This window comes from Schistocerca serialis, chromosome 6 (assembly GCF_023864345.2).
Source record: "Schistocerca serialis cubense isolate TAMUIC-IGC-003099 chromosome 6, iqSchSeri2.2, whole genome shotgun sequence".
NCBI lineage: Eukaryota > Metazoa > Arthropoda > Insecta > Orthoptera > Acrididae > Schistocerca > Schistocerca serialis.
In genome coordinates this window covers 99,000,189-99,026,433 of record NC_064643.1, presented here as the reverse complement: position 1 = coordinate 99,026,433, position 26,245 = coordinate 99,000,189, and positions in this window count along the sequence as shown.

Sequence of the window (26,245 nt, the reverse complement as noted above, 5' to 3'; positions counted from 1 at the left end):
CCTTTCGCCTACTAATCGCACGGTTTTGCGGTACGGTCGCAAAACACAGACACTAAACTTATTACAGTGAACAGAGACGTCAATGAACGGACAGATCATAACTTTGCGAAAATAAAGAAAGTAAACTTTTCACCCGAGGGAAGACTTGAACCAAGGACCTCTCATTCTGCAGCTGCTCACGCTAACCACGAGACCACGGTGCTGCTGAGCTCACACTCGCCTTTATGTTGCATATCTTGAAGATGGACAACTCAGTTTGTATATTTTGCTTATTTTTTCATAGTTCCACACAGCTTCTTCCTGTTTTCTCGATTGATCTGTGTTCAGTTTTTCAAGGCCTAATCACTGTGCCAACTTATAACTAAATCTGAGGGGGATGCGATGGGGAGGTTCCCTTGTAAGATTCTACCAGGCCACTGGGGATGGCACAGTTGGGTAACAGCCGGCCGAAGTGGCCGTGCGGTTCTAAGCGCTGCAGTCTGGAACCGCGAGACCGCTACGGTCGCAGATTAGAATCCTGCCTCGGGTATGGATGTGTGTGATGTCCTTGGGTTAGTTAGGTTTAACTAGTTCTAAGTTCTACGGGACTAATGACCTCAGAACATGAGTCCCATAGTGCTCAGAGCCCTCTGAACCATTTTTGAAGTTGGGCAACAACTGCACTTAAAGGGTGAATGAAATCACTGGTGTCGAGCCGTGGATCCCAGACAGTTAAAATTTAATATATTAGAGAACTGAAATTATCATAACGTGCTTCCGATTTCTTGAATTTTGCCTGCCTTAACTCACTTCAGTTTTATCTTGTTTCTACATCTACATCTATATCCATACTCCGCAAGCCACCTGACGGTGTGTGGCGGAGGGTACCTTGAGTATCTCTATCGGTTCTCCCTTCTATTCCAGTCTCGTATTGTTCGTGGAAAGAAGGATTGTCGGTATGCCTCTGTGTGGGCTCTAATCTCTCTGATTTTATCCTCATGGTCTTTTCGCGAGATATACGTAGGAGGGAGCAATATACTGCTTGACTCCTCGGTGAAGGTATGTTCTCGAAACTTTGACAAAAGCCCGTACCGAGCTACTGAGCGTCTCTCCTGCAGAGTCTTCCACTGGAGTTTATCTATCATCTCCGTAACGCTTTCGCGATTACTAAATGATCGTGTAACGAAGCGCGCTGCTCTCCGTTGGATCTTCTCTATATCTTCTATCAACCCTATCTGGTACGGATCCCACACTGCTGAGCAGTATTCAAGCAGTGGGCGAACAAGCGTACTGTAACTTACTTCCTTTGTTTTCGGATTACATTTCCTTAGGATTCTTCCAATGAATCTCAGTCTGGCATCTGCTTTACCGACGATCAACATTATATGATCATTCCATTTTAAATCACTCCTAATGCGTACTCCCAGATAATTTATGGTATTAACTGCTTCCAGTTGCTGACCTGCTATTTTGTAGCTAAATGATAAAGGATCTATCTTTCTGTGTATTCGCAGCACATTACACTTGTCTACATTGAGATTCAATTGCCATTCCGTGCACCATGCGTCAATTCGCTGCAGATCCTCCTGCATTTCAGTACAATTTTCCATTGTTACAACCTCTCGATACGCCACAGCATCATCTGCAAAAAGCCTCAGTGAACTTCCGATGTCATCCACAAGGTCATTTATGTATATTGTGAATAGCAACGGTCCTATGACACTCCCCTGCGGCACACCTGAAGTCACTCTTACTTCGGAAGACTTCTCTCCATTGAGAATGACATGCTGCGTCCTGTTATCTAGGAACTCCTCAATCCAATCACACAATTGGTCTGATAGTCCAGATGCTCTTACTTTGTTCATTAAACGACTGTGGGGAACTGTATGGAACGCTTTGCGGAAGTCAAGAAACACGACATCTACCTGTGAACCCGTGTCTATGGCCATCTGAGTCTCGCGGACGAATAGCGCGAGCTGGGTTTCACATGACCGTCTTTTCCGAAACCCATGCTGATTCCTACAGAGTAGATTTCTAGTCTCCAGAAAAGTCATTATACTCGAACACAATACGTGTTCCAAAATTCTACAACTGATCGACGTTAGAGATATAGGTCTGTAGTTCTGCACATCTGCTCGACGTCCCTTCTTGAAAACGGGGATGACCTGTGCCCTTTTCCAATCCTTTGGAACGCTACGCTCTTCTAGAGACCTACGGTACACCGCTGCAAGAAGGGGGGCAAGTTCCTTCGCGTACTCTGTGTAAAATTGAACTGGTATCCCATCAGGTCCAGAGGCCTTTCCTCTTTTGAGCGATTTTAATTGTTTCTCTATCCCTCTGTCGTCTATTTGGATATCTACCATTTTGTCATCTGTGCGACAATCTAGAGAAGGAACTACAGTGCAATCTTCCTCTGTGAAAGAACTTTGGAAAAAGACATTTAGTATTTCGGCCTTTAGTCTGTCATCCTCTGTTTCGGTACCACTTTGGTCACAGAGTGTCTGGACATTTTGTTTTGTTCGACCTACCGCTTTGACATAAGACCAAAATTTCTTAGGATTTTCTGCCAAGTCAGTACATAGAACTTTACTTTCGAATTCATTGAACGCCTCTCGCATAGCCCTCCTCACACTACATTTCGCTTCGCGTAATTTTTGTTTGTCTGCAAGGCTTTGGCTATGTTTATGTTTGCTGTGAAGTTCCCTTTGCTTCCGCAGCAGTATTCTAACTCGGTTGTTGTACCACGGTGGCTCTTTTCCATCTCTTACGATCTTGCTTGGCACATACTCATCTAACGCATTATGTACGACGGTTTTGAACTTTGTCCACTGATCCTCAACACTATCTGTTCTTGAGACAAATCTTTTGTGTTGAGCCAACAGGTACTCTGAAATCTGCTTTTTGTCACTTTTTCTAAACAGAAAAATCTTCCTATCCTTTTTAATATTCCTATTTACGGCTGAAATCATCGATGCCGTAACCGCTTTATGATCGCTGATTCGCTGTTCTGCGTTAACTTTTTCAAATAGTTCGGGTCTGTTTGTCACCAGAAGGTCTAATATGTTATCGCCACGAGTCGGTTCTCTGTTTAACTGCTCAAGGTAGTTTTCAGATAAAGCACTTAAAAAAATTTCACTGGATTCTTTGTCCCTGCCACCCGTTATGAACGTCTGAGTCTCCCAGTCTATATCCGGCAAATTAAAATCTCCACCCAGAACTATAACATGGTGGGGAAATCTACTCGAAATATTTTCCAAGTTATCCTTCAGGTGCTCAGCCACAACAGCTGCTGAGCCAGGGGGCCTATAGAGACATCCAATTACCATGTCTGAGCCTGCTTTAACCGTGACCTTCACCCAAATCATTTCACATTTCGGATCTCCGTCAATTTCCTTCGATACTATTGCACTTCTTATCGCTATAAACACGCCTCCCCCATCACTGTCCAGCCTGTCTCTGCGGTATACATTCCAATCTGAGTTTAGGATTTCATTACTATTTACGTCTGGTTTCAGGCAACTTTCTGTCCCTAATACTATATGACCGTTGTGACCGTTTATTAATGAGAGCAGTTCTGGGACCTATTGTGTACACCATTATTTTCGCTGCATCTGAAGTAACTTCTACTGAACTACAACATTTTAAACGAATTCAACTTGTGCTAATAAACTCAGGAATTTATCGTATCCCTCGATATTATTTTGTAATTTGTCATCCATGTGTGTGATGACAACACCCCATTGATCCCTTGGCAGGCCGAAATTTTGCATTTATTAATTCCGTTGGGCACGGTTTAATGAGTATGGCTCCTTGAGCGGTGAGAGATCTAAAAACAGCGGAAAAGGTGTAAGGGGAAAGGAGTTGCTGTGAATAGGAAAATAGGTCAGAGAATTAGCTACTGTGAACATTTCAGTGACAGGCTTGTTCTCAACAGTTTCGGCAGCAAACAAACGCCAACAAAGGGCGTTTAGGCAAACGTGTTGATGTAGCAAGCCGAAGATGAAGAGATAGAGAAGGTATATGAAGATACTGAACGGATGATTCAGTATGTAAAGGGTGATGAAAATTAAATTACTATGGGGTACTGGAACGCAGTGGGAAGGGAAAGAATAGAAGAAAGGTTAATGGCATAATACGGCTTAGGTAGCAGGAATGAGAGAGGATAAAGACTTCTTGAATTTTCCGATACATTTCAGATAGTAATAGCGGATGCTCTTTTCAAGAATGACAGGAGGAGTTATATCTGAAAAAGAGACGCGGAAACACTCCAACCAGATTACATCAAAGTCAGACAGAGATCCCCAAATCAGATACTGGGTTGTGTAGTGTACCTAAGAGCAGATATAGCCTCAGATCATAATGAGACGCCCGCTAATCCCGCTGGGCGGAACACGTGATTAGGTTTGTGGAAAATGGTTCAAATGGCTCTGAGCACTATGGGACTCAACTACTGAGGTCATTAGTCCCCTAGAACTTATAACTAGTTAAACCTAACTAACCTAAGGACATCACAAACATCCATGCCCGAGGCAGAATTCGAACCTGCGACCGCAGCGGTCTTGCAGTTCCAGACTGCAGCGCCTTTAACCGCACGGCCACTTCGGCCGGCAGGTTTGTGGAAAGGGCCACATAAGGTGTCGGTCAGTTTCACTTCGAAACTGAAATTTATTGTAATTTAACAACACCTTTAAACCAAAACGGCACATAGCCGAACCTTTACAGCTACGAGTTTCAAAATCCGATTGTTTCACGGCTGAAGGCCTCCAAACAAGAAATCTTAAAAAGAAACTAAGAAACCATATAAATTTCAAGTAACGGAAGACATGTAGCTAAAATTGCAAATCACAGGTAGGCGGAAAGCCTCAAGGCAAAAGTAGATAGAACACACATATACGAGGTACAATTCAAATGGCTGGAGCCCACAATTAAATTTCAAAATTTTAAAACATATTACCACAATCTTTTAAGGCAGAAGGGCGCACTGCTTTCGCTTGAGGGGATATTTGAGAATAAGGCTTTAAACGGCTGAAGGCCCACAGCTGATTTTTCCAAAATTTTTAAAATACCTTAACCTTTAATTTTTCAATGGCCGAACGCACACTAAATGAAAAAGCAACGCAATGACAATAACTAAATTTAAGAATAAAGTTTTAAGCGGCTGAAGACCCACAATTGATTTACATAAATTGATTTACATAAAACGCATTTTTTTTTCTTTTAAGGCATTGGCTATAATAGATTACCAACATATCATTAACCACACATGAAAATGACAGTAGAGACAACGGCACTCAGACACCTCCAGGGTGGGGGGAGGGGGGGGGCTGCCCCCGAAACATTAAGGTTCACTTTAGTGAGGCATGTGGTGTGCCCCACTCAGGCGGTGAGGCCACTACACTTGATCCGTCGTTAACCCAACCAAGAGACAGTCACGGAGCGACCGACCAAACGACTTGCTTGCCACCAATCGGTACGTAAAAATTCAAGGACCAATCTGTTATGGACACGATTATCCACAATGAAATATGTATTAAGCTGTCAAAACTACACACCATGTTGGACAGCGACAACAGGCGAGGAAAGGGCGCTGTCTCAGATTACGTTAGTGGCCAGGGCAGGTAACCAGAACACGAACGGCCACAAGGTAGAAAATTCCGCTGGTACACCGCTTGGAACACCGCCAACCCGTTGTGCGGCCTTTGTTCTTGAGTATGATGATCATATTCCATATTGATGTCGGGGTACAGTGGAGTTTAGTAGCACATGTGTTTCGGAACGGTTTTCTCAACTTATCACCAATACCGTGGACTTACAGATCTGCGTCGTGTGTGTTCCCTATATGTCTATGTTATTAACGCCACATTCTGCAGTTATCCTTAATTTATGAGCATGAGTGTTTATCAACGCCCGTCAGCAGCTGAAGGTATTAATATATAATTCTAATTTCGCTCTGCACGGCTGCAGGTTATCAATGGTGTCTGTTCTTTCGGACATATCGTAAAGAACAGACACCATGTTCATATAAGTATATAGTTCTGGCAATACCGGGCACACATATTACCCGAACTCTTACGGGACTCAGTAAGAATGTCTTCCATGAGTAAATGAGTGTGTTGGGTAGGGACACTACGAATGTCGTGTGTGGACATATAAGGTGAGAATGTGGGTCTCGTGGGAGGTGTCCGCGAGATAGTCCCTGCACTCGCACAATCCTCTGTGTCCCCGGTGGCTCAGATGGATAGAGCGTCTGCCATGTAAGCAGGAGATCCCGAGTTCATTTTCACCTGTCCCCATTGATACATACCAACGCCCGTCAGCAGCTGAAGGTATTAATATATAAATCTAATTTAGTGAAGTTTTATGTCGTGCAGTCATCAAGGATACATGAGTGGACCTTCGGTTTCGAAAGTCCATATCGATAATGTTTCGTTGAATGGTTCGCACGCTGACACTTGTTGATGGCCCAGCATTGAAATCTGCGTCAATTTTTGAAAGAGTTTTACGTCTTTCAATTCAACGATTCTCTTCAGTCGTCGTTGGTCCCGTTCTTGCAGAATATTTTTCCGGCCGCTGGGATGTAAGAGACTTGATGGTCGCACTGGAAAATCCCAACCTGAAGGCTGCCTTCGAAATCGCTGTGTCCCATCGATCGTGCGCCGACTATAACGCCACGTTCAAACTCACTTAAATCTTGGTAACCTGTTATTGTAGCAGTAGTGACTGATCTAACAACTGCGCCAGACTCTTGTTGTCTTATATAGGCGTTGCCGACCGCAGCGCCGTATTCTGCCTGTTTAAATATCCCTTTATTTCAATGCACATGTCTGTACGAGTTTCTTTGGCGCTTCAGTGTATATGGCATCTTTCTTTGGAAGCAGGTACGTTTGTGAAGAGGTATTTTCAAGAGTAAAGTACGCAAAGAGTAAAAATAGAACACCTCGAAAACGCCCTGAGAATTTCAGCCACTTCAGTCGAAGCCGATATTGATACATTAGTTTCACAGATTCGATGTGTGCTGTCATATTATGACTTGTAATTACTTATATATAAAATTGTTAATGAAATCTGATACGTAAAGTGTCAAATTAATTCCACCTTGCTTTTTTAGAATAAATAATCATAAAGTAATAAAGTTACGTAAATATACTTCTGTCTTAACGGTTACTGTTAGTGTAGAATAAGTTATGGAGGCCCATAAAAACCCATCTTCTTCCAATGCTGCCCAGGTACGCTAAGATATTCAACACCTCTGAATTAGAATATCACTAGATTCTGAAGTCAGTGGCATCTCACATCTATCAATTATCTCTGAAACTGCTTGTTTTTCGCAGCTACGTACAATGGTACATGTTGTCATCGTATAGTTTTACCCGTGTCGGTTTTCGTTATTGGTTATGACACACCCCGTCTGCCCCGATAGCTGAGTGGTCAGCGTGACGGATTGCCGAGCTACGGGCCCGGGTTCTGTTCGGGTCGGGGATTTTCTCCGCTGAGGAACTGGGTGTTGTGTTGTCTTCATCATCGTTTCATCCCATCCGGTGCGCAGGTCGCCCAATGTGGCGTCGAGTGTAATAAGACCTGCACCAAGACGGCCGGACCTGCCCCGCAAGGGGCCTCCCGGCCAATGACGCCAAACGCTCATTTCCATTTCCATGACGCACCCTGAACGCATCTGCTGTAATTGGGTTCCTCTAACACCACTCTCTGACGCCAAAAAGGGACGCGTGTGCCGTTTGGGCCTTGAGCCGACACTGACAGTTAGTAATAAGTAACTTCGATCGACGCCGTCGAGGTGGCGCGTTCAGACGTAAATGGCGGCAGGGTCATTGCTCGGGCGGTCTACGGACCGTGGCGTAGCGGCGGCAGCGCGGGAGTCGGTCGAGGTCGCGCTAACTTTGCGCCGCCCCCCTTGTTAGCAACAAGTGGCGACGCGCCCCAGTAGCTCCAAGGTCGTCCGCCCCTCGCCGCCGGCAACAGCGGTCTAGCAGCAGACAGCAGTCTGCGACTGCGGCGGCCGCAGCTGCGGACGTACGCGGAGAGACTTGGCGTCTAGGGGCGTTAAACGATGGCCAAAAAGTAAGAAACGATTCCTGCTGAAAGGTGGGGGCTGTTATTGGAATGCAGGAAACATGAGCGTGATGTGACGGATGACGTTTCGAATACCAGTAAGCAAATGGGAAAGTTGGCCGAGGAGATCTAACGTGAAATTGGAGCAGCCCCAAGTCGGAACTGATGACCGTACTTTTGATACAACCACAGAAGAACATTTTACTCATTGTTGTTGTTGTGGTCTTCAGTCCTGAGACTGGTTTGATGCAGCTCTCCATGCTACTCTATCCTGTGCAAGCTTCTTCATCTCCCAGTACCTACTGCAGCCTACATCCTTCTGAATCTGCTTAGTGAATTCATCTCTTGGTCTCCCTCTACGATTTTTTCCCTCCACACTGCCCTCCAGTACCAAATTGGTGATCCCTTGATGCCTCAGAACATGTCCTACCAACTGATCCCTTCTTCTAGTCAAGTTGTGCCACAAGCTCCTCTTCTCCCCAATTCTATTCAATACCTGCTCATTAGTAATGTGATCTACCTATCTAATCTTCAGCATTCTTCTGTTGCACCACATTTCGAAAGCTTCTATTCTCTTCTTGTCTAAACTATTTATCGTCCATGTTTCACTTCCATATATGGCTACACTCCATACAAATACTTTCAGAAACGACTTCCTGACAAATCCTGCCTCGTGATGACTGGGTGTTGTGTGATGTCCTTAGGTTAGTTAGGTTTAAGTAGTTCTGAGTTCTAGGGGACTGATGACCATAGATGTTAAGTCCCATAGTTCTCAGAGCCATTTGAGCCATTTTTTGAACACTTAAATCAATACTCGATGTTAACAAATTTCTCTTCTTCAGAAACGCTTTCCTTGCCATTGCCAGTCTACATTTTATGTCTTTTCTACTTCGACCATCATCAGTTATTTTGCTCCCCAAATAGAAAAACTCCTTTACTACTTTAAGTGTCTCATTTCCTAATCTAATTCCCTCAGCAACACCCGACTTAATTCGACTACATTCCATTATCCTTGTTTTGCTTTTGTTGATGTTCATCTTATACCCTTCTTTCAAGGCACTGTCCATTCCGTTCAACTGCTCTCCGAAGTCCTTTGCTGTCTCTGACAGAATTACAATGTCATCGGCAATCCTCAAAGTTTTTATTTCTTGTCCGTGGATTTTAATACCTACTCCGAATTTTTCTTTTGTTTCCTTTACTGCTTGCTCAATATACAGATTGAATAGCATCGGGGAGAGGCTACAACCCTGTCTCACTCCCTTCCCAACCACTGCTTCCCTTTCACGTCCCTTGGCTCTTATAACTGCCATCTGCTTCCTGTACAAATTGTAAATAGCCTGTCGCTCCCTGTATTTTACCCCTGCCACCTTCAGAGTTTGAAAGAGAGTATTCCAGTCAACATTGTCAAACGCTTTCTCTAAGTCTACAAATGCTAGAAACGTAGGTTTGTCTTTCGTTAATGTTAGTAGGGTCATGACCCCCTCAAATATTTAGACTATAGTGCGCTGACAGGAGAACGAAGAGAACACTGAAACAGTGATAATGATTAACGATAAGAAAACACGCGTTTATTGACGGATATTCAACTTTATACAAACCTGCTCAGGCAGAAGATCCAGAAGCTAAGGTTGGATAGTAAACAGTTCTTGTCCCTACTAGAGTCTACACTGAAGAAGGGCTGGAGTGGAATTGCTACAAGCAAACGATGCGGGGCACAAGTAACCAAGTACAAGTCTGTCTCTTCGGCAGTCGAGATGACCCGGAACAGCCCGCTCTGCCGCGGTGCCGGCGCACATCACTCCACCGCTGCAAGTTCTTGGTGCAGCCATCGCTGGGCTATACGCTGTCCCCGGAATGGATTGTCGGCCTATCGACGCCTGTGGTGCTGCCTAATGATGCGTGCTGTGCTTACGACACCACACGATTCAAGAATTAACGCTCGTACACTGAGTTGACAAAACTCTTGCGATAGAGATATGAACATTTACAGATGGCAGTGGTGTCACGTACACAAGGTATTAAAGGGCAGTGCGATGTGCAGCTGCCTTTTGTACTGAGATGACCAATGTGAAAAGTTTTCCGACGTGATTTTGGCCGCACGACAGGAATTAACAGAATTTGTACCCGGAATGGTAGTTGGCACTAGGCGCATGGGACATTCCATTTCGAAAACTTTTGTGTTAGCAGAAGAGCCAACACCGTGTTACGAGTGGAGGCCGAAATACACGCGTTTTGGCTCACGCAGGCTGGCGAGAGGTCTGGAGCATGACAAGGAATGAGAATTCAGAAAGCGGACGTAATTAGTTTGATACTTAACTTTAATCCATTAATGATGAACGTCGCTCTTGACGGTACATGATTCACAATATTATCTGTTCAGAATACATTCTTGAAGTAATTATAGGAACTGAATATGCCGCCTTGCTAGGTCGTAGCAAATGACGGAGCTGAAGGCTATGATAAACTGTCGTCTCTGCAAATGAGAGCGTATGTTGACAGTGAACCATCGCTAGCAAAGTCGGCTGTACAACTGGGGCGAGTGCTAGGGAGTCTCTCTAGACTAGACCTGCCGTGTGGCGGCGCTCGGTCTGCAATCACTGATTGTGCCGACACGCGGGTCCGACGTATACTAACGGACCGCGGCCGATTTAAAGGCTACCACCTACCAAGTGTGGTGTCTGGCGGTGACACCACAGAAACCGTTTGGGAATTCGGTATTCTGAGATCCACAGTGTCAGGAGTGTGACGTTAATACCAAATTTAAGGCATTACCTCTCACCGTGGACAACGCAGCGGCCGGCAGTCTTCACTTAACGAACGAGAGCAGGGACGTTTGCGTAGAGTTGTCAGTGCCAACAGACAAGCAATGCTGTGTGATATAACAACAGAAACCAATGCGGGTCGTACGACTAATGTATCCGTTAGGACAGTGCAACAAAATTCGACGTTAATGTGCTAGGGCAGCTGATGAGCGACACGAATGCCTTTGTTAACATCACGACCAGCCCACCTCCCTCCCCCTCCTCCAATCTTGACTACATTGGTTTCATCCTGGACGACCGCAAAATCGTGGTCTGCTCAGATGAGTCCCTACTTCAGTTGGTAAGAGCTGATGGTAACGTTCGAGCGTGCCGCAGACCCCAGTAAGCCATGGATCCAAGCTGTCAATAAGGCGCTGTGTACGCTTGTGGTGGTTCCATTATGGTGTGGGCTGTGTTGACATGGAATTAACTGGGCTCCACGGTCCCACTGAATCGATTACTGACTGCAGACTTGGGGACCATTTGACATCTATTCATAAAGTTGCATGTTCCCAAACAAAGATGGTATTTTTATGAACGACGATGCGCCATGTCACTGGGTCACAATCGTTCGCAATTGGTTTGAAGAACATTCTGGATAAACCGATAAAATTTGCCGATTCAGATCGCCCGACATGCATCCCATCGGACATTTGTGGGACCTAATCGAGAGGTCAGTTCGTCCACAAACCCCCAGACTGGCAATTATGGACGGATTTAGAGGCAGCGTAGCTCAGTATACGTACACGGGACCCCCAAACCACGTCGATTTGCTGTACTTCGCTGGGAAAAATTACGTCCAACACAATATTAGGAGGTATCCCACGACATTCGCCACCTCACTGTACAGCGATGAGGCGAAACATTATAATCATTTGCTTAAAAGGGAGTTAGTGCGACTTTGTAAAGCAGTACAGAAACGATTCTATATGGCATGGATTCGGCAAGTTATTGGTAGATTCGCAGAGATATGTGGCACCAGATGTCCATGTACAGGTGATGCAATTTCTGTAAATTACGGAACACTGGTTTGTGGATGAGGAGTCGAATGGTGTTCCGCCGTGTTCAGGTCAAGCAAACCTAGTGGTCGAGAAATCAACGCGAGTTCACTGGTTTTCTCCTGAAGCTCACTGTTATGCTCCTTAATGCACTGTAGCACGGTTCTCGCTTCGTACCACGGGTCGTTATCGTGCTGGAAGATGCTATCATCGTAGGGGAAGACATCAAACATCAACGGATGCTAAGGGCCTTCAAGTAAATTCACACACGTTCACAACTGCCGCGGTGCTTTCGATTACGGCCAACAGCCCTCTGGTAAACCAGAAGAATGATCCCCTTAGCATCATACAGTCCCCAATAGCCGTTCGCCAGGATCACAACGTATCCATACTTGGCCATTGATCTGATGTGACAAGAAATATGATACATCTCACCCGGCGACAGGTTTCCATTGATCCACGATCCAGGCTGCATAATCCTACGCCCATTTCAATATAAACAGTTTGAGTCCCTGTGGTTTCTGCCTGAAACCACCCCACTAAAGAGACTGCTTCCACCGCGCCTGTCCGCCCTCTTCTGTAATATATCTGTGCATGTGCAGGCGTCCGTATCAGATGGACCTGACGAAGGACTTCGAAGAAGTTCAAAAATTGGCAGCTCGTTTCGTACTATTGCGAGACAGAGGAGAGAGTGCAACGGAGACGGTACGTGAATTGGGGTAGCAGCCAGTAAAACAAAGGCGTTTTCTCGTGAAATTTTCCTCCGATTGGAAAAATATATATACTAGATAGCGAGAAATGATCATCATAATAAAATAAGAGAGATCAGAGCTCACACAGAACGATTTAAGTGCTCGTCTTTCTCCCCGCCGTCCGAGAGTTCAACGGTAGAGAAATAGCTTGAAGGTGGTTCGATGAAACCTCTGCCAGGCACTTAATTGTCAATGGGAGAGTAATTACGTAGATTTAGACGTAGGTTGTTTTTTTAAAGCACCAGTCACATGAAACATCTGATGCTGTTGCAAGACAGAGACTGTGGTAATCCTGGGAATGTAGTCGATTGTAACAGTCACACATATGAAAGCAACAGTTGGCGCGGAGATTCTGCTATGACATTGTTGGAGGTTCCAAAATGCGGTTTTTCTATACTAGCCCTATAGAGGAGATCGCTGACAGTGTAAGTAACTACATTTAAATTATTGTAACGTAAATTTAAGTTTGCACTACTCATTTTATGAGCATTATGGAAGTGAAACAAGTGGGACACTATATAGTCGTGACATAAGATTTATTAAACTGTAGGCGCACTGTTGCTTCTTACCTAGGGCTATAGTTTGTTTTGGGCGTTATTTGTTCACGAATGTTTCGAGATGTAGCATATTGTCCAGGAAAATTGCGAATTTTGCTTTCAAGGATATCGCATGAATAGTGTTTGAAAACAGTATGTCTCAGTGGTTGCAAAGTGAAACTACCTCCTTAATGCAATTGATTGTTTACCGTTTGTTTGTCGATGTTATGTTACATTCTTTGCTTACTATGATAAAGATTAATTTCGTGAAGAGCTGTACATTTATATTACAAATTGCAACCACCTCCTTAAAACAACTGATTGTTTACTTTTGCCAATTTCTTCTTGTATTCGTTGCTTACTATGACAATAAAATAATGAGAACTATTTTAAAATTATATTTTTTTGCATTGTGTTGGGCCTCAAAGGATTAATTATCTATCTATTTGGATCAACAGTGGAACACTTTTGGGTCGTGTGCTGTGGAGTCTCACATTTAGCGACGTGCACTAAACGGTGTGAACTTGAACACGTGTGCCTGCACCATCAATCCACTGTGACGTCAGATCTGCGTCAGATCGCCGCCTGCGCTGCTTTGCAGAGCGGGCAAGCCCCCACCTCTGTCTGTGGCCGTTTATGGTTTAAGACACGATTTAAAGCCAGTCGCCAATAAAAGCACTGTGTCTTTCGAGTCGGTTACTCAGGGGACGACACACCTAATTTCATGTAGTATTTAAACTGCAAGACGAAGTGAGGCAGAGACTTCCATAAAGCGTGCAACTGTTTCCTTTAAGTCGTTACGTCTGGAAAGTCTTTAGTCCTGTCGAATCTTTGTTACTGTCATGTATTTTAATACTGCGCAAAAATGGTGAAAAATCTAGAGGACTCGAGCTATCCATGAAAGCCTCCGTAAGCGGTTGTTACACCAACTCAGATGTCTACCCAAAGTGGCGTGCTGTTATTTTATTAAAATTTACGGCGAACGTATTACTAATGGGCAGTTTTGGACATCTGACTCGAAGTTGTTTACTTGTCTCCGAAATACGTTACAAACAAAATGTAAAAACATGAAGACTGTAAAACATTTTTATTAGGTCACACAAAGCTATTGTTACGATTCGTAGCAAAGTAAAATCAAGGACGCCAGTCCAAATCGAACTCAAATTATAGTAAATAAGAAAACTGTAGTATTTAAATCCAAAATTTCAGAGAGTAAGAATCTCTCTTTAGTAATTGTTTTATGTGAAATCTAATGAATGAAGTTTTATCTATAATACTGATTATGCGCTTAACTTTCAAACACTAGCAAACGAGATAATCACTCCCTGACATTATCAATTCCGAAAATAATCTTGATGGTTCTGAGTAAAGCTACGTGTAAAGTAATAATCGAGGTTTCACTGCGGACCCACTCTCTTTCCATTGACGTTCCACAAACTGTACACATTAATGAAGATGCGTTTACAACATTTTTGAAACAACGAATTACTAAATAAAATTTTATCGTATACCTCGAATGTTTGTTGGATATTACCTCAGAGTACGATTTTTAAGACTAATAGTGAGATTTTCATGAAATTCAAATTATGCTTCAACATTGCTCAAAAGCTTAGTCTAGAACCTTTTTCCCGGGTTCCCGGGTTCGATTCCCGGCGGGGTCAGGGATTTTCTCTGCCTCGTGATGGCTGGGTGTTGTGTGCTGTCCTTAGGTTAGTTAGGTTTAAGTAGTTCTAAGTTCTAGGGGACTGATGACCATAGATGTTAAGTCCCATAGTGCTCAGAGCCATTTGAACCATTTCTTTTAGAACCTTTTTTTTTCAGCTAGACTCAAGTCACAAGTTCTTTTTCAGGATAAAAAGATTCTGACGCTCTTTGTTAAGAAATTGTGACAGTTTTTCAGTATAACCATGACGCTAAGGTATGTTTTAGGACTCGGACCAGGGACCTATCACAGATAACACGACTTCGGTCAGTTTCATCCTGGATATACATTTCAACTGAACGCTCCACAATACTGACAAAAGAACACATGGTTCAAATGGCTCTGAGCACTATGGGACTTAACAGCTGAGATCATCAGTCCCCTAGAACGTGAACTACTTAAACGTAACCAACCTAAGGACATCACACATACCCATGCCCGAGGCAGGATGCGAACCTGCGACCGTAGCAGTCGCGGGGTTCCGGACTGAAGCGCCTAGAACCACTCGGCCCCCGCGGCCGGCAACAAAAAATGGTTCAAATGGCTCTGAGCACTATGGGACTTAACATCTATGGTAATCAGTCCCCTAGAACTTAGACCTACTTAAACCTAACTAACCTAAGGACATCACACAACACCCAGTCATCACGAGGCCGGCAACAAAAGAACACACAAGATAAATACTGTCCCATGGGTTTTTACAATGCTGAAGGAAACAGGACATGAACTGGAGACGATGATGAGAGACGCTGGTCAATGTGGACGATTATTTCATGAACGCCCCCTCACCATTTTCGTATCTCACACATGACTGTTTTTCTAATTTCCAACTCTTCGCACACTAAATAATCATTCGGCGTCATTACAGACGCAAGTAACATACATTTAATGCTCTAAGTCCGTGGAACTGTAGACATCGCCAGCGCTATGTGCACAGTCTGATGGCTGGCTGTTAACTGACTCGTACGTTTTCCCTCAGCTGGAGCACTCTCCTCACGCCCTCCACCTTTTGCATTTGCCACTGCGCCTTTGCCTTCGTAACACAGAGGAACTTCCCTCCGGCATTTCCCATCCGGTCGTTAAACGGTAACTATCGAGCCTGTACATGCATCAGTGAACAATATAGCAGTGGCCTACTATAAATGATGCATCAGTTTCCAAAGCTCTATATTTTCCAAAGTGCCACATGTACAAATATGACCGACGCTTCACTGTGGTCGTAAACTCACCGAGTTTGCATTTTTCACTCTACAAAAGTTCTATGATTGCCCCTCTGGTCAAGCGACTCACGTCCAAGTGGCATTCAGGTCTCTCCATAGCCTGTGTATCAGCATTCTGTCAATGGTCATCATGGTAGCATTGATGCGTTCTCTGTGCTGTTGCAGTGTTCTTCGCAGGGCGGGTACGTGACCACTGTCCCTAATGTACCCCCAAAGGAAAAAGTTGTAAGGTGTTAGGTGACCTGAAGGGGCTGAGTGAACAGAGCTACAACATCTTTACCACTTCGCCCACTCCACCGATCCAGAGGTTCGTGTTTAGGTAGCGATGAACATCAATGCTCCAATGTGGAAGTTGCCCCGTCCTGTAGGAAGATGAAATTGTCGGAATTAGCATTCACTTGTGGAAACAACCAAAACTGCATCATGTCTAGCTAAGAGGCACCCTTCAGAGTCTTCCCACAAAAGAGAAATGGAGCATACAGATTTGTCCATAACACTGCAGAGAAAACATTAACTTTCAGCGAATCTCGTTCATGTGCGACAAGTTCATGTGGCCCTACACACTCACGTTATGCCAAATAGCTTCTCCATATAAACGGATGGTAGCTTCGTGACTGAATGTTAGCTTGGAGGCTAAATGTACATCTTCAGGCGCTTGCTAGATTGTGATGCAAAATTAAAGACGACCGCCGTGATCTCCCGGCTTTAATTGCTACCCGAGTTTCAGACGGTACGGTATGAAATGTAACCGCCGTCATAAAATGTACCTCACTGTTTTCTGCGGTATGGCAAATTGATGGCTCGTGCGGACCGTTGATTTTTTTAAATTTTTGATTGTGTACAGAAATTCCCCGCACCCTCTCCATGGTTGCATCTGGCATATTTGACCGACCGTTACTTTGCTGTTTACGTAGACAACAAGTGTTCCTAAACTGCCGATATCAATTCCAAAGATCCACATTCGCATGGAGTTTTTCCCCCTTAATTCTTTTTTAATGCACGATGCACTGTTGTAAGAAATAAACTTTCGTATATTCCAACACACAAAACCTCATATCTTCCTTTGTCAAGGCACTGCACTCGTACTTGGCCACTTTACAGTCCTGTTCATAGATCAATCATGTTTGTACGTGCAATACGTTGGAAAATGTTGAACCATGCAAACAAATGAATCACTTACAGTAGCCCTGTATTTTTTAAGTAACATACAAATATATAAAATTTTGACTTGCAGTACAAAATGATAAAAAACATAAATAGTGAAGAAATATGCACAATACACAGGTAAAACATTAGTTATACAAAATTATAAGCAACGTACGGAAAATATGAGATATTACTGTTACAAGGTATGTGTACCTGTCAGTGGTTTAAACACGTTTGTCCTTTCCATGTCCAAGTAATGTAGATCTTATCAGATTCTCGCAAGCCGTGTTTTCTGCATTTGTTTTTACGCCATTGGTGTCCTCAATACATCAAATATCTGTCATCATTCCCTATGTGCATTATAAGACTTGAAGCATCAGACATACAGGCCGCAAGTTTGTTGTCGTTCCTTTTGTAGTCATCAGTCAGAAGATTGGTTCGCTTTAGCTCCCCATGCTAACCTATGCTGAGGTGACATAGCTCGTGGGATAGCGATGTGCACATGGCGGTAGTATCGCGTATATAAGGTATGAAACGGCAGTACATTGCCGGAGCTGTCGTTTGTAAATGGGTGATTCATGTGAAAAGGTTTCTGATGTGATTACGGCCGGGAAGTAACGTATTTTGAACGTGGAGTGGCAGTTGGAGCTAGACACATGTCGCCTTCCATCTCGGAAATTGTTACGGAATTCAGTATTATCAAATCTACAGTGTCAAGAGTGTGCCAGGAATATAAAATTTTAGGCATTAGCTCTCACAAGGTAGTGTCCAACCTAACAACCGACAACAGCGGCGTATGCGTAGAGTTGTCAGTGCTGACAGACAAGCAATACTGCATGAAATAAGCGCAGAAATCAATGTATAACGTACTACCAACGTTTCAGTTAGCACAGTGCTGCGAAATTTGGCGTTAATGGGCTATGGCAGCAGAAGTCTGACATGAGTGCCTATGCCAACAGCGTGTCATCGCCTGCAGCGCCTCTACTGGATTCGTGACCATATCAATTGGACCGTAGACGACTGGAAAACCGTGGCCTCGTCAGATGAGTGCCGATTTCAGTTGGCAAGAGCTGATGGGAGTGTTCGAGTGCGGCGCAGACCCCATGAAGCCGTGGAACCGAGTTGTCAACAAGGCTCTGTGCAGCTGTTGGTGGCTCCTTAATGGTATGGGCTGCGTTTGCATGGGATGGACTGGATCATCTGATCCAACTAAACCGATCATTGACTGGATGTGGTTATGCTTGGCTACTTGCAACCGATTTACAGCCATTCATGGGCTTCATTCTTATGTATGATAATGCGCCGTGCTTCGACTGTGCGGCTGGTCCCGGCGGAGGTTCGAGTCCTCTCTCAGGCATGGCTGTGTGTGTTTGTCCTTAGGATAATTAAGGTTAAGTAGTGTGTAAGCTTAGGGACTGATGACCTTAGCAGTTAAGTCCCATAAGATTTCACACACACACACACTATTTTTCAATACTGGTTTGAAGAACATTTTGGACAATACGAGCAAATGATTTGGCCACTCAGATCGCCCCACATGAATACCATCGGTCATTTATAGCACATATTTGAGAAGTTAGTTCGTGCACAAACTCCTACATCGGTAACACTTTTGCAGTCATGGATGGCTACAGGGGCAGCATGGCTCAATATTTCTGCAGGGGCTTCCAACGACTTGTTTAGTCCATGCTAAGTCGAGCTGTATCACTAACCCGGGAACAAGGAGTGCCGAAACTGTACTGGGAGGTACCCCATAACTTTTAGCTTGTATTCTTTGCAACTCTCCTCATCTCAGTATGGCTACTGCAATCTGCATCGATCTGAACCTGCGTACTGTACTCAAGCATTGGTCTCTCGCTACACACTTCCATAATAACATTTACGATACTCCGATACCTCAGGATGCGTCCTATCAACCAATCCTCTCTTTTAGTTAAGTTATGGCATAATTTTCAATTTTTCCTAATTCGACTTGCTACCCATTTCACTAGTTATCCAACCCTTTCATCTGATCTTCAGCATCCTCTTGTGCCACAGCACTTCAAATTCCTATGCACTTTCTTTGTTTATCTCCCATGTTTCACTTCCTTACAAAGCTACAACATTGATTAATACCTTCAGAAAAGACTTCCTAACACAATTTCATGTTCATCGTTAACAAACTCTTCTTTCTTAGGAGAGCTTATCTCTTTATTGTCAGTCTGCATTTCATATGCCCTTTATTTCGGTGGTCGTCACTATTTTTGCTGCTCAAATAGCACACTCTACTACTTTTTGTGTCTTCTTTGGGACTGATAATCAGCTTCAAATTTCATTGGAGACAATATCGACGCCTTTAAACTATTATAGTCCTGTCTTCCTCAGTTGTGTGTAATATTATGGTATATTGATAATTTTTACTTATGGAACGACTGACAGCAACTGAATAAAACACAATTTTAGTGCCATACGCGTTTCGCCTTTATTTTCTGCAAGGCATCATCAGTGGCTTGGAATATGTACATATGTTAGCTATTTTATTTACATTTTTGTCATTGTGCCTGTAGGTTATAAACAGTTCTGGTGGTTGGTATTTCCTATTAAGTAGTAATGTTTTGAAATGTACTTACAGGTTGCGTGGACAATTTCTTACATATTACGCTCCTGTTGCGTTTTTGGTGTTGTTCTTCTTCTAGAACAACACCAAAAACGCAACAGGAGCGTAATATGTAAGAAATTGTCCACGCAACCTGTAAGTACATTTCAAAACATTACTACTTAATAGGAAATACCAACCACCAGAACTGTTTATAACCTACAGGCACAATGACAAAAATGTAAATAAAATAGCTAACATATGTACATATTCCAGGCCACTGATGATGCCTTGCAGAAAATAAAGGCGAAACGCGTATGGCACTAAAATTGTGTTTTATTCAGTTGCTGTCAGTCGGTCCATAAGTAAAAATTATCAATATACCATAATCCTTTAAACTAGTCTTAATAGTCTTTTGCCGTCTCTGATAGAATTACAATGTAATCAGCCAACCTCAAAATTTTTACTTCTTCTCCCTGAACTTTAGCTTTCTTTCTACACGTCACCGTAGTTTACTTTTACTGCTTGTTCAGTTTATGGATTGAACGCCATGGGGAATCATGAGCATTCCTCACTCTCTTCTCAAGTACTGCTTCCCTTTCATGTCCATCGACTGCAGTATATTTTCTGTGCGTTGTAGGTAAGCTTTATATCCGCTAGCTTCATAATTTGAAATAGTGTGTTCCAGATCACTGCCAAAAGTTATCTCCAAATTTAATAATCTGTAAACTTGGGTTTCAAGTCACCAAGGAATTAATCATTAGCTGCTACTGGGCACTGATTTTAATCCGTGGGGAAACTTGGTAATTTGTGCCAGCCCAAGATTCGAACCTAGGCTCCTGTTAACTCTGCATATGCGCTGATGACAGCGCCGTCCTGACACACTGGTCATCGCAACTGCAGAGACTACCCTAGCACGCCTCCTGTCAGACCCAAATTCTCAACTTATCTCACTAACGACAGATGTGCTGAGGTAATCAATGCAGCTGCGGTGGCCGCTGTGTCCGGGTGGCGCAGTGATCAACGCATCTGAATAGTAATCATTAGACCCGGGTTCGAATCTTGGGCTGACACAAATTTTCAACTCTCCCAATTGATTTATTCAGTGCTCACTAGCAGCTAATATACTTAATTCCTTTATATTTTGATTAGTAATGGCTGCAGTATCAAAATGTGTCTGTCCTTTCGTTCATGTCCGAAAGAGCAGACACCACTACGAACGTAGGTTCTGTCTTTTTTCAAGGGAGTTTTCATGAACAATCGTAGAGTCACTGCTGCCTCGTGGGCTGCTACATGATTCCAGAAACCGAACGGATCTTATTCGAGATCGCCTTCTACCATTTTGCCATTCTTCTGTAATTCGGGTCACTCTTTTGCAACCACGGTTCATTAAAGAGATGATCCAATTATATTCACATCTGTCAGTTCCTAAGCTCTTGAACTAAACTAATCTCCGTCCGAACAGGCCTTGGAAGGCTCTAAGGTACCTACCGGCCGCCGTGTCATCCTCAGCCCACAGGCGTCATTGGATGCGGATATGGAGGGGCATGTGGTCAGCACACCGCTCTCCCGGCCGTATGTCAGTTCACGAGACCGGAGCCGCTACTTCTCAATCAAGTAGCTCCTCAGTTTGCCTCATAAGGGCTGAGTGAACCCCACTTGCCAACAGCGCTCGGCAAACCGGATGGTCACCCATCCAAGTGCTAGCCCGTCCCGATAGCGCTTAACTTCTGTGATCTGGCAGGAACTGGTGTTGCAACTGCGGCAAGGCCGTTGGCCAATGTTCTTGAAGCATTAGGGTGTTTCTCCTGTCATAAATATCTTGCACGCCAGTGGAATAGTTTTGTCATCGTATACTATTCCACGAATCTTAATACTTCTGAGGGAATGTAGTCTGTTCCAGATGCTTTGTTTCGAATTAAGTCTGCAGTGATCTGTCAAATTTTCTTGCAGAATCGCTTTTTCCTTCTCGTCTACAGTTACTGCCGTTTCCCTTTGCTCCTTTTTTATCTTCTCTCCTTTCGTCAGGTCAAGGGATAGCAATAAATAAATGTAGTGATACTGGCAGTGCTTATTCCTCACTTCGTTTCGGGGGTAATCGTGAATCAACTGCAAATTTCTGATAATTCAGGTAGCAGATGCCTAACACCTGGAGGTCTGAGAACCGACAGCAAGCGTCCTGGCGCTGGACTGTTGTCAAAGCGATGGCAGTGAACAGATACAGGCCGGAGGGGAAGAGAAGGGGAACGGATCCGAGTATGGTTGGTGTATAATCTCCAGCCGAGGCTCCCTCCGACAAAGTTTTGATTCGGTCCCTCTAAATCTTCCGAATTTAAATTCAGCAGCTTGCTGTAATAAGATTAGCACCGCCTCGTCTCAGTGAAGCCGTGTGTACGCAGGAGACACCGTGGGACAATGGCCGCTCTAGAGCACCCGCTGCGATTAGGCTATTACTCCAGAGTGGTGGGGGTAGCGGACGGGGGGGGGGAGTGGGGGGATGCACTACTCTAGATGGAGACATCTGCTGATGGGGCGATCTGCCACTGAGCACACAGTTCTCACCGTCGCCCACGATCTAGGCTAAGCCTGTTCCTAATATTATCACTTCAGTTATCACCGGTGGCTTGTTCTTATCAAAGCGCGAAACAGGAAAACGGTGTTGGGCAACCTGAAACCAACTAATATAAAAAGTAAGACAAAAATGTTTGCTACTGCATGGGTTGTGTTGGATTCTCTTCGTAGCCCATTTGTCCATCATGTTGCTAATTGACACCATCGTGTTCCACCGACTACTGCATAGAAACGTATACTTTGTTTCGAAATACTAGTGTTTCGACGTTCCGCCATGTGGAATATATCAGTCCCTTCAATTTTGAAATGCATTACTCGAATGCATAGTGCGCGCAAAAGTCCCTTAACACTTGAAAATGCAGTAATTCGCGGAATAATGCAGGTAGAGAGGAAAAACTTGACGCACATACCTGAAACCAAAAACGGGTGCAAAAACCGGCCAACAGATGCCGCTGGACAGTAAAATGACAGTGACACCGAATGAGAACGTTCGAAACTTCAAAAGGGCTACCCAAAATCCTTCGACTGTCGTGGAAACCCTACTACATGACGAGAAAATCACTTTACCACGTTAGTGTGATCAGAGCAGCGGGTTGCTGCTTTTCAAAATGTCGGCGAGACGGGTATGAGGTACGCCTATATGTTACAGAATCTCGTCATCCCTAGTCTGACTGATAATAGCTTGCTACAAGGTACTAATTTCCCCCCGCCCCTCACCCCCATCTGCCCTTGGCTAGGGAGTGTCATCTTTGTGCCGACACTTTCGTGCAGTGTTTTACAGTGAGTGTTCAGCGTTGTGTGTCTATTGGGAAGTGTTGCGAACGGACATCATACTGTCGCTGGGTGTGATTTTTATCTCTTAACAGAAAGCAGACTGTCGCCATGTTTTTTTTTAAATTGTGTGTCTACTATGTTACTTGTCTGATTCCTGTGTATTTTACTAGCATTGCCAACTCCTTTGCTTTATGTTTTAACTTTCCACAATTTTCCGCCGTTTTACAATTTAGGTCACCGTTTTATCGCCTGCTTTTATTGTTTCTTTTCTTCTTACGTTTTTAAAAAATCTATAGGCTGCAGAGCAGCGTACTAAGCTGCTGCCAGCCCGCCCCCTTCGGGGGGAATCGAAATTCAATAAAGCAAAAAAAAAAAAAAAAAAAAATACTAATTTTATGCGGTATGGCGCTCCACCCTAATACTCCTACACGTGTGACTCTTCCCTTGCGCTCGTAGGCTGGTGATGGTCACGTGCTGAGTCGCCACTTCCGTCAGGCTTGGCCTGCCAGGTCTCCAAAGCCTCAGTCCATGCGATCTCATTAGGGATTGTAAAAGACAACTCTGGGCGGTAATTTCTCACCATACCTACAATTAAGCTGCTCTGTGATGTTCGCAACGTTGTCCGTCGATTACAGCTATTGTGGACGAATGCCTGCTGACATGCTGGGCATTTGTCATACAGAACATTTTCTTCGCTAAAAACCAACTGTTATGCTACGTATTGCTTTTGCATATATGAAGCGCCATCTGTTTATTATATTGCGCACTTGTTTCAGTTTCAACAAAACCCCATGTCATTTCAAATAGGTATGTTAATTTTTACCTACCTCCCAGCATTATTGCGTGAAGTATTGAATTTTCAAATGCTAGCGGAATTTTGGATCACCCTGTATATCGTGCTGTGGTGTGTGTCCTAAAATGTGTGATGGTGCTTCGTATGTTTTCTTGCAGTTATTAATCAGTTGAGGATTTACACGAGATGAGGTGTCTATGTTTTAAAGACGAATAATTGTAATCCACTGATTGGCTTACACAGTTTTTAAATGTATTTCAATTAAGGAACAAATAACATCATTATATTTAAAAAATACGGAAGTATTAGTCTGTTTTCATCACGTATGGATGGATTTTTACCTGAGCGTTTCCACGGCAGAAAAAAGGGTTGTACCGGCTGACGTGTTGCCGTTGCAAAATGTAAGCTTTCACGCCCGGAAATGTCACAACTAATCAAATGTTGCGGCCCATTATGCCGTGGTCGAATGGATTTGACCTTAAAACTCATCGTTTCGTCCCCATATGCGGAGAATATTTCCAAGAAGGAACGTAGCTTTTTGAATGTCCGATTCACTCCCTGGCTCGCTACTGACTACAGCAAAATTACGCTTCCAAACAGTGGCGTGACATCCCATGTTTTGAATACGCGAGCGCAATTGGCCGCGGTCGATTGCCGCCGTCCGCTGTTACTATCATCCCGCGGTGGAAGACTCGCACACATCTTCTTCCGCACCGAAGTACAAATGTTATTCAATTTCACGCCCTCCACCTTCCTATCGAAATTCCTGGGGTGTTTTGCAGTCTCTGTGGCCTCTCTGTATAGCCTTTCATGGTATCCGCTTGTGGCTGCCAGTACTTGAGTCCTATCAAAATTAATGTAGTGGTCTCCTGGCTGTAAAGCACGTTCCGTAAGAGCTGATTTTTCAATCTCCCCTCTTCTGCAATGGGCCTGGTGCTCTTCTAGTCGTTTTATGACAGTTCTTTTCCTAGGACTGACGTACACCTCCCCACAACTACACGGAATCCTATAAATTCCAGCTCCTTCCAGAAGTTGGCGAGCATCGTTGCCAGATTTTAGATGATTTTGCATCTTACGTGTGGGTGTGTAGATTACCGTGATGTTCCGCTTTTTCAAGATTTTTCCTGTGCGGTCAGTCGGAAAATTTGCGAATCAGAGCTCCTTGACGCAGAATTAAAACATCTCACTAACGCATTACTCAAGAACGGTTATTCGTTCACTGAGGAAAAAAGGGTGTTAAGAGCACCGCGTATAAGTCATAACGATGCTGAAGCACCGGTGAAATCTAAAGTTTTCGTGCCATTAATTAAGGCTGTGACTGACGGCATAGCAAAAATTTTGAAAAAGCGGGATTTGGAAGTAATCTACTCACCCACAAGGAAGATACAAGATTGCCTAAAATAGTCCAAGGATGTTCGCCAACAGGGGAAAGAGCTGGAATTTATAGGATTCCGTTTAGTTGTGGGGAGGTGTACGTGGGTACTTCGAAAGAACTGTCATAAAACGACTAGAAGAGCACGCGAACAGTCGCAGAGCAGGAGAGATGGACATCTGATCTGTCAATCCCTCTTCTGCAATTGCCCTGGTGCAGAACATGCATTCCAGCCAGGAGACAACCACATTCATTTTGATAGGACCCAGGTACTGGCAGTCACAAACGTATACCATGAAAGGCTATACAGAGAGGCCATAGAGATTCTAAAACACCACAGGAATTTCATTAGGAAGGAGTAGGGCGTGAAACTGAATGATATTTGGATTCCGGAGCTGAAGAAGATTTGTACCAGTCTTCCACCATGGGACGATAGCAACAGATGACGACGCAGTCGACAACGGCCAGTTGCGGTCGCGTGTTCAAAACATGTGACGTCACGCCACTGCGCGGAAGCTCACGGAAACGGAATTTTGCTGTAGTCAGTAGCATGCCAGGGAGTGAATCGGACATTTAAAAAAGCTGCGATCCCCCTTGAAAATTTCTGCCGCAGATGGGGACGAAACGTTGGGTTTTAGGGTGAAATCCATTCGACCACGGTATAATAGACCGGAACATTTGATTAATTGTGACGTGTTTCCACCTTGCTTGACGGTTCCACGTGGTTGAATTTGGGGTCCCACCGGCCTTCCTGGTCACACACAAGGGAGACGCCGTTGGCGATACGTGTAACTGCAATTTCTTCTTATTGCTGCTACAAGGTTCTACATATTCTCCGCGCTAAGCTCCGTTTGGCCACGTTTTCTGGGTGTCACATTGTTCACAAATCTTAGCGTAAATTTCTGTATGCACAAAATAATGTATTGCGTCTGTCTGGAATGACACCGCGAGGGGTTATC